Source organism: Acinonyx jubatus, chromosome A1 (assembly GCF_027475565.1).
Source record: "Acinonyx jubatus isolate Ajub_Pintada_27869175 chromosome A1, VMU_Ajub_asm_v1.0, whole genome shotgun sequence".
Lineage (NCBI taxonomy): Eukaryota > Metazoa > Chordata > Mammalia > Carnivora > Felidae > Acinonyx > Acinonyx jubatus.
The window spans coordinates 153,544,721-153,560,933 of NC_069380.1; the positions used below are offsets into that span (position 1 = coordinate 153,544,721).

Here is a 16,213-nt window from a genome sequence, read left to right on the forward strand (position 1 = left end):
CTGGAGCCTGCTTCCGATTCTGCATCTCCCTCTCTCTCTCTGACCCTCCCCCGTTAATGCTCTGTCTGTCTCTGTCTCAAAAATAAATAAACATTAAAAAAAAATTTTTTTTTTTGTTCTCTCATTGGATCCAGGTATTTAAGGAAATCTCTGTCAGGTCACTGGCTGACCAAAGATAACAGAATATAGACTTCAGTGACCACACATGACAAGAAATACAGTCTTTGCAAAATCCACTGTGGAAAGGTCACTAAACAAATGAGCTATTGCAACCTTCATCAAGTAACAACAGCACTACTTGGTGTAGTGGGAAGAATTTGATTTCCTAAATTACATTACAATATTCAAAACGTCCAGATCTCAACAAGAAAATTATAAAGCACACAAATAGGAAAATATTACTTTCATAGGAAAAAAGGAAATTGACAGAAACCACCCTTTAAAAGCCTAGACACTGAACTTAGTAGGCAAAAACTTTAATTTACTACCTTAGATATTTTTGATGAACTGAATAAAACCATGGACAAAGAACCAAGGGAAATTAGGAAAACGACATATGAACAAATAATGAATATCAACAAAGAGAAATTATTAAACAGATGAAAGTAGACATTATGGAGCTAGACAATACAAAAGATAAAAAAATTCATGAAAGGGATTCAACAGCAAATATGAGCAAGCAAAAGCAATAACCATCACATCTGAAAACAGGGCAATTATAACTGCACATTCTGAGGAAAAGAATAAACACAAATAAAGCAAAATAAACAGGGGCCTAAGAGACCTATGGGACACCATCAAACATCTCAATGTGCACATTATGGGAGCCCCAGGAGAAGAAAAAGAAGCAGAAAAAAATTTTTTGAAGAAATACTGCTTCCCAATTTTGATGAAAGACATGAATATACACACCCAAGAATCTCAACAAACTCTATGGAGGACAAAGAAATCCACACCACATTATTAACAAACTGTTGAAAGACAAAAAATCTTGAAAGCAGAAAGAAAGAAGTAATTCAAGGGTGGCTAGTGGCTCAGTCATTTAAGCATCCGACGTCAGCTCAGGTCATGACGGTTTCGTGGGTTTGAGCCCTGCATTGGGCTCCATGCACTCACTGCACAGATCCTGCTTGGGATTCTCTCTCTCTGCCCCTCCCCTACTTGTACTCTCTCTCTCAAAATAAATAAATAATTTAAAAATTTTTAAAAAGAGAGAGAGAAGCAACTCATAATACACAAAGCATTCTCAAAAAAGATTAACAGCCAGGACAGGGGATGGGCTAAATGGGTAAGAGGCATTAAGGAATCTACTCCTGAAATCATTGTTTCACTACATGCTAACCAATTTCGATTAAATTTTAAAAAGAAAATTAAAAAAAGAAAAAAAGATTAACAGCCTATTTCTTATCAGAGACTCGGAAGGCCAAATGACAGGAGGACAACATATTTTTAGAAATTGAAAGGAAAAAAATGTCAATCAGCAATTCTGTACTCAGCAAAAAAATGCTTCAAAAATGAAAAAGAAATTACAACATTACCAGGAAAGCAAAGCTAAGGGCATTCGCTACTAAGTAGATCTTCTCTATAAGTAATGCTAAAGGAAGTCCTTCAGGTTGAAATGAAAGGATACTACAGAGTAACTCAAAGTCATACAAAGAAATAAAGATCACTGGTAAAGGTAACTACATAGGTAAATATAAAAGCTAGTATTATTGAATTTTTGGTATCTTTTTTTTATTTTCCGTATCATTTAAAAGACATGCACAAAAAATAATTATAGGTCTATGTTAATAGGCACACAATGCATAAAGATGCAATGTGTGACACTAACAATATAAAGGAGAGGATAAAGCTAGAAAGGAGTAGACTTAATTTTTCAACTGAAGCTAAACTGATATCAATTCAAATAAGTTTTTTTAAATGTTTATTTATGTATTTTGAGAGAGAGAGTGTGCACTTGAGTGGAGGAGGGGCAGAGAGAGAGGGAGAGAGAGAATCCCAAGCAGGCTCCACTCTGTCAGTGCAGAGCCCAACATGGGACTTGCACCTATGAGCTGTGAGATCATAACGTGAGCCAAAGTCAAGACTCAGATGCTTTACTAACTGAACCACCCAGGCACCCTTAAACAAAATTTTTATCAATTTAGGATGTTAACTGTAATCCCCATTGTAACCTCTAGGAAAATAACTAAAAAATAAACATAAAAAGAAATGAATACATCTGAAACCAATGTAACATTGTCCACTATATTCAAATAAAACAAAAAAATTTAATGAAGACAGAATCAAAAGGTATACTAGAAAAAAATCAAACACAAAAGAAGGCAGCACATAAGGAAGTGAGGAACAACAACAAAAAACATGACATAGAGCAAACAAATAGAACAATGGCAGAAATAATCACTTTTATAATCACATAATTATAATCAATAATCATTATAAAAGCAAACAGGTTAAAGTCACCAATTAAAAAACTGCTACTGGCAGAAGGAATTTAAAAAATGATACAACAATAAACTGCTTATAAGAGACTCATTTTACACCCAAACACATAAGTTGAAAGTGAAAGGGTAGAAAAAGGTATTACATACCAATAGTAATCAAAAGGGAGCCCAGCTGGCAGTATTAACATGAGACAAAATGGATTTTACATCAAAAACTGTTGCAAGAGGGCACCTGGGTGGCTCAGTCAGTTAAGAGTCCGACTTTGGCTCAGGTCATGATCTCACAGTTCGTGAGTTCAAGCCCTGAGTCAGGCTCTACACTGACAGCTCAGAGGGTGGAGCCTGCTTCGGATTCTGTCTCTCCCTCTCGCTTGGCCTCTTCCCCTCTCCCAATGTCTCTTTCTCTCTCTCAAAAATATGTAAACATTAAAAAAAACTGTTGCAAGAGACAGAGAAAAACATTTTATAGTGATTAAAGGATCAATTCATCACAAAGATATAAGAATTATAAGCATAAATGGCAAGGGTGTGGAGAAAAAGGAACTCTCATTCACTGTTCTTGAGAATGCAATCTGATGCAGCTACTATGGAAAACAGTATGGAGGTTCCTGAAAAAATTAAAAGTAAAATTAACATATGATCTAGTAATTCCCACTACTGGGTATTTACCCAAAGGATACAAAAACACTAATTCAAAAAGATATATGCACCCCTATGTTTATTGCAGCATTATTTACAATAGCCAAGATATGGAACCAACCCAAGTGTCCAAAGATAAGTGAATGGATAAAGATGATGTGGTGTGTATGTGTATGTATGTATGTATGTATGTATGTATGTATGTATACACATACATATTCAGCCATGTAAAAGAAGGAGATCTTGCCATTTCCAACAACATGGATGGATCTAAGGGTATAATGCTAAGTGAAATAAGTCAGATAGATAAACACAAATATCATGTAATTTCACTCACAGTGCAATTTAAATAACAAAACAAAGAAAAAAAGAGACAAAAAATATTCTTAAATAAGGAAAACAAACTGGTGGTTGCCAGAAGGTAGATGAGGGATTGGTAAAAGAGGTAAAGAGTATTAAGAGTATGTTTATCATGATAAACACTGAGTAATGTACAGAATTGTTGAATAATTATACTGTACATTTGAACTAATATAACACTATGTTAATTATACTTTAATAAAAATAAATTTTTCAAAAAAATTATAAACATATATACATCAAACAACAAAGCCTCAAAATATATGAGGCAAACAGTGACAGAACTGAAGAAATAGACAGTCTACAGTAATAGTTGGAAACTTAAACAGCCCCTTTCAATAATGGATAGAATATGTACAAAGAAAATCAATAAGAAAATAAAGGACTTGAACAATACTATAAACCAACTAGACCAAGAGACATATATAGAATATTCCACCCAAGAATGGCAGAATATCTATTATTCTCAACTGCACTGGAACATTCTCTAGAATAAACCATATGTTAAGCCATAAAACAATTTTCAAATTAAAAAAAATATCTAAATCATTCAAAGTATCTTCCCTGAGCACAATAGTATGAAGCTAGAAATCAATACTGGAAGAAAAACTGGAAAACTCAAACACATGGAAATTAAACAACATACTCTTAAGCAAGCAACCAGTAGAACAAGTAAAGACTCACTAGGCACAAAAAAAACCACTTTGAAATAAATACAAATAAAACACAGCATACCAAAACATACAAGGGGCAGCATAAGAAGTGTTCTGAGGGAAATTCATGGCTGCAAACACTTAGATTTAAAAAAGAAGATCTCAAGTCAACAAACCAACTTCACACCTTAAGGAACCAGAAAAAGAACAAACTAAACCCAAAGCCAGGAGAAGGAAAGAAATAATAAAGATTATAGCCAAGAGAAACAAAATAGAGAAAAGCAACAAAGAAAATCAATAAAACCAAAGATTGGTTCTTTGAAAAAAATCAACAAAAATGAGAACCCTTCAGCTAGACCGACTAAGAAAAAAAAATGAAAATGCAAATAACTGAAATAATAGATGAAAGCAGGGACATTACTACATTCACTTTTTCAATACTATTTTGACTACTTGGAGTCTCTTGAAGTTGCACATAAATTTGAGGAACAGTGGTTCAGTTTTACAAAACTAAAAGGGCTATAAGAAAATACCATGAACAACTTTATACCAACAAATTAGGCAATCTAGATGAAATGGATGAATTCCCCGGAAAACACAAATTACCAAGCCCAACTCAAGAAGTAAAAAGTCTTAACAGACCAGTAACAAATAGATTGAATCAGTTAATAAAAATATGCCAACAAAAGGAAAGTCAGGATCATAAGGCTTCATTAGTGAAATCTATCCATCACTAAAAGAAGAATTAACAACATTCCTTCTCAAACTCTTCCAAAAAGATAGAGAACTCTAACACATTTCATGAGGTCTGCATTAAACTGATACCAAAGCCAGATAAAAATAACATAAGAAAACTACAGACCAGTATCTCTTATGAATATATACAAAACTCCTCAACAAAATACCAGCAAACCAAGTCCAAGAGCACATTTAAAAAATTACACATCATCACCAAGCAGGATATAACTCAGGTATGCAATGGTGGTTCAACATATGAAAATCAATCAATGTAATGCACACCACACTAATAGAAATTAAAAAACAAAACTACATTATAATCTCTATATATACCAAAAAAAAAAAGAAAAAACAAAACAAAACAAAAACAAAAGCATTTGACAAAATTCTATGCCCTCTCGTGATAAAAATGCCCAGAAACTAGGATACAAGGAAATTCCCTCAACATGATAAGGGGAACTTATGGAAAACCCATAGTTAATATCATAGTAGTGAAAGAATGAAAGCCTAACCTCAAGATCAAGAACAAGACTAAAATGCATGTTTTTATCACTGCTATTCAACTTTGTAGTGGAAGTTCTAGTCAGAGCAATTTCCCATGAAAAGGAAATAAGATGCATCCAAATTGATAATGCCTTTTAGAAGTAGAAAGAAGTAGAAGTATTTCTACTTGCAAATGGCATGATTCTACTTATACAAAATCCCATAGAATCCATACACACACACACACACACACACACACACACACACACACACACACCTACTAGAGCTAATAAATGAATTCAGTAAAGTTGCAGAGTACAAGATCAACACACAACAACTAGTTGTGTTTCTATATGTCAGCAATGAACAATGTGGAAATTAAGAAAATAATTCCATTTATAATAGCATTCAAAAGAATAAAATGCTGAGGAACAAATTTAACAAAGAAGGTGAAAGACCTACACACTGAAAACTATAAAACATTGCTGAAAGAAGTTAAAACACCCTAAATAAATGGAAATACATTCCATGCTCATGAATTGGAAGACTTAATATGGTTAAGATGACACTACTCCTCAAAGTGAACTAAATTTCTCAAATTTATATGGAACTACAAGGAATTCTGAATAGCCAAAATAATATCCAAAAAGTAAAATGCAGTTGAAAGACTCACACTTCCCAATTTCAAAATTTACTACAAAGCACACTAATCAAGAGTGTGGCAGTGACATAAGCATAGGTATAGAGACCAACAGAATAGAACTGAATGAGAGTCTAGAAATAAACCCAATCATTCATAACCAGCTGATTTTTGACAAGACCGTTCAACAGGGTAAGAACAGTCTCCAACAAATGGTTCAGGGATAAATGGATAACAACATACAAATAATGAAGTTGGACCCATACCTCACTTCTTATATAAAAATTAACTCAAATAAATGACCTAAATATAAGAGCTAAAACTATACAATTATCGAAGAAAAAACAGGGGTAATCTTTATAACCTCAGATTTGGCAAAAGATTCTAAGATTTGACACCAAAAGCATGAGCAATAAAAGTGAAAGACAAATTGGACTTCATAAAAATTAAAATCTGTTGTACATTAAACAACATTATCAAGAATGCCAAGGAACAACCTAAATAATGGAGAAAAAGTTTACAAATCATAGATCTGATAAAGGATTAAAAATGAGAATATACAAAGAACCCTTACAATTCAACACACAGACAAACAAACCCAAATAAAAAATGGGCAAGAAACGTACATAGTTTCTCCAAAGAAGAAAAAGCACATAAAATATTTTCAATATCTCTAGTCACTGAAGAAATACATAATGAAAAAACTCTTCATATCCACTAAGATAGCTTTAATCAAAGAATAAATTAATAAAAATAACAAGTGTTGGCAAGGATGTAGAGAAACAGGAACCCTTATACATACCTGTTGGGAATACAAAATAGTACAGCTGCTATGGAAAACAATTTGGCTATTCTTCAAAAAGGCAAACACAGAATAACCATACGATTCAGAAATTCTGCTCCTAGGTATACACCTAAGAGAAATGAAAACACATATCCACACAGAAACTTGTACGTGAATGTTTATAGTAGCATTATTTATAATAGCCAAAGGATAGAAACAGCCTACATGCCCTTAAGTGGATACACGGATAAACAAATTGAGGTATGTATGTATTGCATATGTATGTGTGTGTGTGTGTGTGTGTGTGTGTGTGCATTCAGACATAAAAAGGAAAAGAGAACTGATATATTCTACAACTTGGATGAATCTCAAAAACACTACACTAAGTGAAAGAAAGCAGACACAAAAGATCACATATTGTATGGTCTATTTAAATAACTGCTTGTAAGGTTTGCTATGATTTTCTTTGATTCTTTCAAACACTATGCATTTTTCAAGTAGTGATATTGTTATTTACATTGATTTAATCTACAGTCTCCACAGCGTTTCATATATGATGCCCATCTTTCTATTTTAATCTCTAATGCTTCATTTTTGTCTTTTCTCATTAATAAAAAGTACAATTATACATCTAAATCTACCATTAAACTACAATTATTTTAAAGTGATAAAATAAAGCCAAGTGCATAAGGAAAATGCACAGACTGAGGACCTCTCCAAAATTCTAAGATGTCATTCTTGAAAGTACACAGTTTCTGTAATGAAATGTAAATGTTTACAGACTCTTCACCAAGAAACAGGAGAACCTAGGCTTGGTCAAGGCCATGTAAACTAACAAGTAATTTCAGAATCCTAATACTTACCTTTGTTTTCTACTTGGGGGAAAAATGTATTCCCAAAGTTTTTAATCTTTAATATATAAATGTTTGTACTATATAAAATATTATAATAAAGTATAATTGTATATATAAATATGGCTATTACTGGACATCTAATTTTTAAGAGAAAATAAGTTTATTTCAAAGCACTACTTAACTCTATTAGCTATGAATTATTTTGGAAATGCTCTCCTGAAACAAATTTGCTGAGTTTATTTTACAAGTTTAAAACCAAGTAAACAACTACAATGAGATACCATCTCATACCTTTCAGAATGGCTAAAATCAACAACACAAGAAACAACAGGTGTTGGTGAGGATGTGGAGAAAGAGGAACCCTCTTGCACTGTTGGTGGGAATGCAAATGGGTGCAGCCACTCTGGAAAACAGTATGCAGATTCCTCAGAAAGTTAAAATAGTTAAAAATAGAATTACCCTATGATCTGGCAATTGCACTACTAGGTATTTACCTAAAGAATGTAAAACCACTAATTCAAAGGAATACATGCACCCCAATGTTTATAGCAGCATTATCTATAATAGCCAAATTATGGAAGTAGCCCCAAATGTCCATCAAATACGAATGAATAAAGAGGATATGCTGTATGAATGTGTATGTATGTAATATATACATACACATACATACATCCACATGCACACACACACACACACATACACACTCAATGGAATATTATTCGGCCATAAAAAAGAATGAAATCTTGTCATTTGCAACGACATGGATGGAGCTAGAGTGTATTACGCTGAGTGAAATAAGTCAGAGAAAGACAAATGTCCTATGATTTTGCCCATATGTGGAATTTAAAAAACAAAACAAGAAGGAAAAAAAAACGAAAGAGAGAGAAAGACAAGCAAACCAAGAAACAGACTCTTAATTGTAGAGAACTGATGGTTGCGAGAAGGGAGGTGGGTAGCGGAATGGGTTAAACAGGCGATGGGAATTAAGACGTGAACTTACTGAGATGAACACAGAGTGATGTATAGAAGTGTTGAATCACTATATTGTACACCTGAAACTAATATTATACTGTATATTCACCAACTGGAATTTAAATAAAACTTAAAAAAAACAAATAAAGAATGTTTTTGGGTAGTGTAAATCAAATACAGTATACATTTCTCAAAATTCTTATAGAAGATAAATGGTTTTATTGCTAACATGACTATGATCTGAACATAAAGAAGAAATTCAGTACTCCCATCATGAAAAAAATGAATTACTTCTCCAAGACTAAGTATCTCTTTTTCAAATATCAGTAGGTTTCCCTAAAAGTCAATAAAATCAAAGTGAAACACACAAAAAGAAACTCTGAATTCCTTTATTCATTCATAGTAATATGAAATAAACACAAAACCCACATTTCATTTTGTGTTTATGTAAATATTAAGCAAAGCATTCTAGCTGTTTATATCTTGCTTTGATCAACCAGGCTTATCTATGAAAAAAAGAAACTGCTATGTTGCTAACGCTAGCTAAACCCATCCTATAAATTCTAGAGTCTGGGGAAAATAAATTTTTTGCAAGAAATCTATCCAATCAATATTCAGAATTGGGAATATGGGATGTCTTGGTCCTTATTGGAAGAACTCCCATTTTTGCCAGAATTGTTATTCAAGCACTTCGGCTATTATTCCCTTCTTTCTCTACGATGTCTCTCTACCTTGAGTATTCAGAAATAGTAAGACATCCTCTTAATTTATGCATTAAGGAAACTGTTTGCACTGTTAAACAAATAAACAAATAAACAAATGTTTTCTACATTTATTTGTTCATGAGTTGAAAACAGAAATATAAGGTGTTTTTAATGTCTTTCTGGCTTTGCCATATAAAATAATTGCTCCCAGGCACTCTTAATTTACATACCATGACTTTTGTGACATTTCTCTCTTTTTGTATTAAGTGAATATTCATCTTAGGTCTCTCAAAGCACAACAACTTTTCTCCTGATTCCGATCCCTTTCTAGGATTCAAAATCCCTAGATGCGTGGTAAAGAGACAGTCACTTTCTTGCCAGAAAAAAGAAGGATATGTATGCAAGTACATAGGTCACTTTCTAAGTGTTTCCTTTAGTTAGCTTCCTCTTTACTGTGAACACACACAGCTTCATTAAACCGTGCCAATTTTCAGTAAGACAGCTTACATACAGAAAAAAATTACATGAGAAGAAACCCAATGACTCTGAAATATTCTGTCCAAATGAATGTACTTCTAAAATGTAGCCTTTCTTAAAATTTTATAATATTCAGTAGAGTACTTTTTTTTAATATTTTAATGTTTTATTTATTTTTGAGAGAGAGAGAGAGTGTGTGAGTAGAGGAAGGGCAAAGAGAGAGGAAGACCCAGAACCTGAAGCAGGCTCCAGGCTCTGAGCTGTCCTGTCAGCACAGAGGCCAATGCAGGGCTCAAACTTACAAGCCAAGAGATCATGACCTGAGCCGAAGTTGGATGCTTAACAGACTGAGCCACCTAGGAGGCCCTCAGTAGAGTACTTTTTTAAAGCTCTAATTCTTCCACATGTGTCACTGATTCTCAGTAGTCATTACCACAGACTGTGACAGACACCAAGTATCTCCAAGACCAGGTTTCTAGTTGAGTTTCTATTAATGCAATATGTAGGACATATATAAAAGATGCCGAAATAGTAAATAACATGGATAACAACGGAGATATTATGCTGTTTGTTAAGGTTGCTGTGTGAAACATTCCCATTCTCCTCCTCCTCCTCAGAGCTGTAATTAAAACTTTGGCTGCCTGAAACCAAATATAAGGTTGTGTTCTCCTCACCGAGCTGTCAATCTTTCAACTAGTTGGTTTACAGATTCTGAGAGAATACATGCCCCTGTTTTAAACATGTGGATGAAATATATTCCCTTGACAAATTCAATTAGATAAAAAATGGAGCTTTTTTTCTTAATTCCACATCACTGTGGAACAGTGACAACTACAGGACCTTGGACTGTTATCTTGTTGAACCCTTTCTACTTATTAAGTGATGTGTGTCTTATTGTGTCCATGCACAAATTCATATTCAAATGTATACACTATACTCAAGTGCATTTAATGTAATACATATTTATAAATCTAAGTTGATAAAACTTTGACAGAGATATCACGAATGTATGAAGAAAATGAAAGCAAATGCCATAGCCTGAAATATTAAAAAAACAAAAGTTAAAATTCTCATTAGCTCTCTCACATTCATGTTTTCGCTAAACATGTCAGTAAATGTATACACTGCATGATTTCCTATAACATGAATCAAAGGTCAATTAGAAAACATTTCACTTTTCAGTTTGCTGATCGATGCACAGATTTAAATAATGTGTGCCATTTTTGCACTGGATTTTTTAAGTGTTTTTTTTTTAAAAAACTAAAGAAGTATTATGCTTCAAAGTTTCTATACAAGCAGGTCTTATAACAAAAAAAGAACCATAATGACAATAACTTTTGGGGTACGCTGAAAGTTAACTTTCCTTGGAGCCGCTTAAAGCAGTCTAAAGAACATAGTCTTTTCCCATTGCTTTTCAATGGTTAAAACATTATACATAGTATGAGTTAAAAGCTAACAAAAATAAGTAATAATAAAATTACTATTATTTTTATCACTCAAGAAACTCAAAAACAGTTGAAACAATTTTCCCAATACTTTCCCAAAATTCTTACCTCTGGTCAAAGTTCCAAGTAAATATATCATGCCCAAAGAAGAATCTCTCTGAAAGCTACAAACCTCTTTAAGGGATCTAAGATTTAACTATGATTTGCACATTTCCAGGTTATTTACTGTGTATTAATATTGCCTCCATATTTTAACTTGCAAAAATGCACAGCAAAAGGTCTAGGTGAAATGTATGAAATATCAAAGTTCATCTGTGGCATGCCAATACCAGATACAGTTTTAATGAAACACCTGCACTGCAAATAGAGGAGTATAAAAGAAAGAAAGGGGAAGATCCAAGTTAGAGGGCAGCACAAGTGAAACAAAGACATAAAATCAAATAGCAATGAATGTCATTGGATAAAGGCTCTTCAATGACTTTAAAAATACCCTGAACCAAGAATCTGCACTTGTATCCACAAATCATACTTTGGTCATTTTTTTGTTTTACTAAAAAGAATTTATATTCACTATAATGTATAAAAGCCTTGTAATTTTATTTATTGCCCTTTTGAAAAAAGCACTAACATTAGTTGACCTGGATTCTCAACACAGATTTTTCTTTGATTTAGAGGTAGATGAAAAAAAAAGGAAAATAAGTAAGGCAGAGAAGAGAAAAAGGAAGAGAATATACTGAAAATATGTAAAATAACTATTAGAGAAGATCAATAATCTTTTCAAGCAGAAGAAAGAGGGGACTGTTTTGTAGGAAATGTCATAATTTTAGTTATAAGATATTTCTTTAAAACTTGTCTCATATTTGTGAATGTGTGCATGTATTCCTTCAGCCCGTTAATTACAGAAAAAAGGATGACAGACACGAGTGAGAGAAAATAAATGCTGTGGATCTACTTCTAGGAACATGACAAAGTGAATTTTTCCTGCTCCAAACACAAAGAAATGGTAGATAAAATACAACCAAAAAAATAATATATAGCTTAGAAATACCCAGGCTCCAAAAGCAAAGAGAGAACCCTAGCCAGAGTTACAAGAGCCAAAGCTAACAGCATGACAACTTAGAGAAGTACAGAGTAGAAACAGGTGTAAGGGCCAGTAGCTGAAGTTTTAAGGTCCGTAAGTAGGGACGTAATACATGGTTTGGAGCCCACACAATAGGGAAGTTAAACTGAAGTAACTGGGATACCTGAGTAAAAAGTTCAGATAATCACAGGGCTGTTTACCCTATTTAAAAAAAAAGTGTTAAAAATAAAAACAAAATCTCTTCTCACAATCCCAGAAGAGAAGAAAGGAAAAGGGTTCTCTGCCAAAAGCTCTACATAGGAAAACAGTTTCCTACGAAAGAGCAAAACCTGAAGATAAGTTTGAGGTCTGAATTTACGTTACATGCATGGTATGGTAATCCCATGTAAGGTAAAAAAACAGATCCTAGGGGCGCCTGGGTGGCTCAGTCAGTTAGGCGTCTGACTTCGGCTCAGGTCATGATCTCTCGGTCCGTGAGTTTGAGCCCCGCGTGGGGCTCTGTGCTGACAGCTCAGAGCCTGGAGCCTATTTCAGATTCTGTGTCTCCCTCTCTCTCTGCCCCTCCCCCATTCATGCTCTGTCTCTCTCTGTTTCAAAAATAAATAAACGTTAAAAAAAATTTTTTTAAAAAACCAACAGATCCTAGTAAGGAATTTTTACATACTATTATGGTATGATCTCCAGGAAATAGTAAACGAAAAAAGCTGTGTGATGAACAGTGTAAATAGTAAGCATATGTTTATATAAGAAAGGAAATACAAATACATAGACACACATATTTGATTCCATTTACTTTAAAAGGTAGATATCAATCAAAAGCTAACTAAATTATTCATCTGTAAGAAAGAAAAAAAGAGGTTGGAAAGAAGGAGAGAAGCCAGACTTTTCTAAATTTATCTTATTTTACTATGAAACCGAAAATATCTGATATGATTATGAAACAAAGTTGAATCCAGAATTTAAAAAGTACTCCCCAAAATTTGAAAGTAAACTGAAACAAACTAATCCATGTATCAAGTCAATGGCTTAAACACACAGCAAACAATTCTATCAAGAGACAGATTGATTACAGATTGTCAGTGGGATGTACAACAAGGACCAAAATAGTGGCAAGAAGATTTAAACTATTTCAGTAGCCATATTATTAATAATGGCATTGGTGTTGACAACTGATATCAATATATAAACAGCAATTATTTGTATTAAGGTCACTAGGAACCAACATTTTCAGCTTAAAAGAAAAACTCACAAGCACAAAACCAAAAAAAGTTAAAAATCCTTGTAATCCCAAATTTGAATTAGAAATATCAGGATAAATTCATGAAGTATTTTTCTTTAAAAAAAGTTTATTTCCTAACTGATCATATTTCCACTTTAAGGTCTAGAAATAATGACAAGTCCAGAGCATTGAGCACCCCTAACATCTAAACTGTGGTCTCCAAATGGAACTTTTGCACTAAAAGGAAATAGAGTTACTTAAAACAAATGATCCCAGATCTGGGGTAGAAAACAGACAAGATGAGCCTGAAATACCTGACTGTTCCAGAAAACAAGTAAGTTATCAAAAGGTGATGGTGGTGAGTCAAAAGGGCTCAGTAGCTAACTTGAGGAGATGGCAAAAGATGTGACAATTTTAGGAAAAAGATAATGTCAATAGGTTAAAATATTAAATGTGTTAAAAATCCGTATGTTCATAGCAATAATAAAAAATGAATGTTCATAAATGCTTTTGGAGGATGCCAGAGAACCAACTTACTATTTTGAAAACTAGTAAGTAAAAGGTAAAAACCATGCATTTTTTCCTGTCTTTTCTTATTAACTGTATCTCAGAAAAACTGAATAGTTGATGAGGGCAAGTTCTTCTTTATAGAATATTCCAGCTAATATATGAAAAAGAAAGTTAGATTTTACAACTCTGAATGGCAGGATGAATCTGGGCAATGATCATCAACAGGTGCTAAGAAAATCATTAGGTAAATAGCAGATAGGGAACTTTATAATCTACAGATCATGCTGACAATACCTGAAACTACTGATCAATCTTAACATCACACACACAAAAAGAGCAACCTCTTATGCCTCCTGATGTGATGCAAAAGAAAGTACACAACACCATGTATGAAATATTCTTGCCAAATAAAAATCAAGCCTGTGTAAGCCTGTAGATATGAATACTGGTTGACAGAGAATAGAGAGAGAGTAACACATTTAACAACACTTCAGATGCAATTAGCAAATCCTGAATGTGGTGTACAGGAAAGAGTTAATACAGCAGGATTGAAACTGCTATCCTTAGAAAAGTCTGTTTGCAAGACTGGCCTTTAGCTGGTGTCTGAGAATTTGTATTTCAGTAGAGTTCCCACCATTCCCAGAACTGATAAGAGTGCTCAATGTGCCTGTTTGTACAATGTGGTTTATGCTGGACATCTGTTCTCCTTCTACGAGTCCAGAATTTTGGTATATGCCAGGCAGAAGATGCCTACATGACCAGCCTCCAATAAAAACCCGGGCACTGAGTCTCTAGTAAGCTTCCCTTTTAAACATTTCACACATGTTGTCACAACTCATTCCTGAGGGAATTAAATACAACCTGTGTAACTGCACTAAGAAAATACTCTTAGACACTCGTGCCTGGTTTTCTTCAGACTTTGCCCCATTCACCTTTTCCCTTTACTGATATTGCTCTGTATCCTTTTGCTATAATAAATCAGAGCCAGGAGTACAACTATATGCTGAATCCTTTGAGTCCCCCTAGTCCATCAATAAACCTGGGGTGGTCTTTGGAATCGCCAACACAATGGGAAACTTTACAAATTAATAAATTGATCTGTTCAATAAATAAATTGCACAAAAAACAAGGTGGGAAAATCTATACAGAAATTTAATAACAAATGTTTAATTATAGTGTTTTGTTTCAGTTCCTATGACTAAATATGGCACACACGGACTGAAAATTTATTCTATGATTCAGAAACATAAAACCTAAAAAGAAATTTAAATAAACATCCAAATAATTCTACAAGTCTGTGGAATTTCTACTCTTTAGGTCATTCAAATTTAAAACTGCAGTAAGACTTTTGGGCCAACCTATATAAATAAACTGAATTTGACTCAAGAAGAGTACCGAAAACCTGAATATATTTATAAACATCAAAGAATTAAATCAGCAGCCAAGTATCTATCCACAAGAAAGCACCGGGCCAAGGCTGTTGTTTTTAGGCAAGTGTTACCAAATCTTATAAAAAACAGATAACCTTTATTTTAAATAAAATATTCCAGAGAACAGAATAAGAGAGAAAGCTGTTCAGCTCATTATATAAAGCTAGTATGATCTTAATGCTCAAAATGACAAAACTGTATTTAAAAAACAATAGGATATTCAAATTTACTAACATAGATTAAAGAAATTCTACATAAAATATTAGCAAATTTAATGAATTTAATCATGCAGAGTGCATCTATATACATCATCTACATATCTACCTATCTACATACATGTATCTACACAGACTACATCATGATCAAGTTTTATCCCAAGAAGCCAATGATTAATCAATGTACTTTGCCACATCAATATGTAAAACAAGAAAGATACAAGAAACTTTTAAAAGGATCTCAGAAAAAATTCAACATCTATTCATTACCTTTTATTAAGATCCTCTTAGCAAGTTAAGAATGCAAGGAAATTTCCTTAACCTGACATTTAATGGGAAAACTTTAAAAGCATTTACTTTAATGTCAGAAACAAGATGAGAATGTTCATTACTACATACTGCCTACATTCAACTTTTCTTAAGTACAGGAAATCCTAACCAATTTCAACAGTAGTTATTATTTTCAGGTAATATTATTACATACAATATCCCAGAGAATCTACAAAGTGTCAAAACTAATAATAGAGTTCAACAAGGTTACTGGATACCAGATCAAAATACAAAT

The 16,213-nt window shown here is 33.3% G+C and overlaps 1 long non-coding RNA gene across 2 annotated transcripts in view; it reads right to left on the minus strand.

Moving 5' to 3' along the window:
* Nucleotides 1–16,213, minus strand: part of LOC106968807 (uncharacterized) — a 94,787-nt gene that overhangs the window by 61,500 nt on the left and 17,074 nt on the right. Inside the window, exons 2-4 of one of the 2 annotated variants that reach the window (XR_008299720.1) lie at nt 9,502–9,614; nt 7,887–7,998; nt 6,760–6,871 (exon numbers count right to left, since the gene is read on the minus strand). This is a non-coding gene — a long non-coding RNA (uncharacterized LOC106968807). Of the gene's footprint in view, nt 1–6,759; nt 6,872–7,886; nt 7,999–9,501; nt 11,685–16,213 lie in introns of those variants that run through there. The other variant, XR_008299718.1, reaches the window with a different exon arrangement.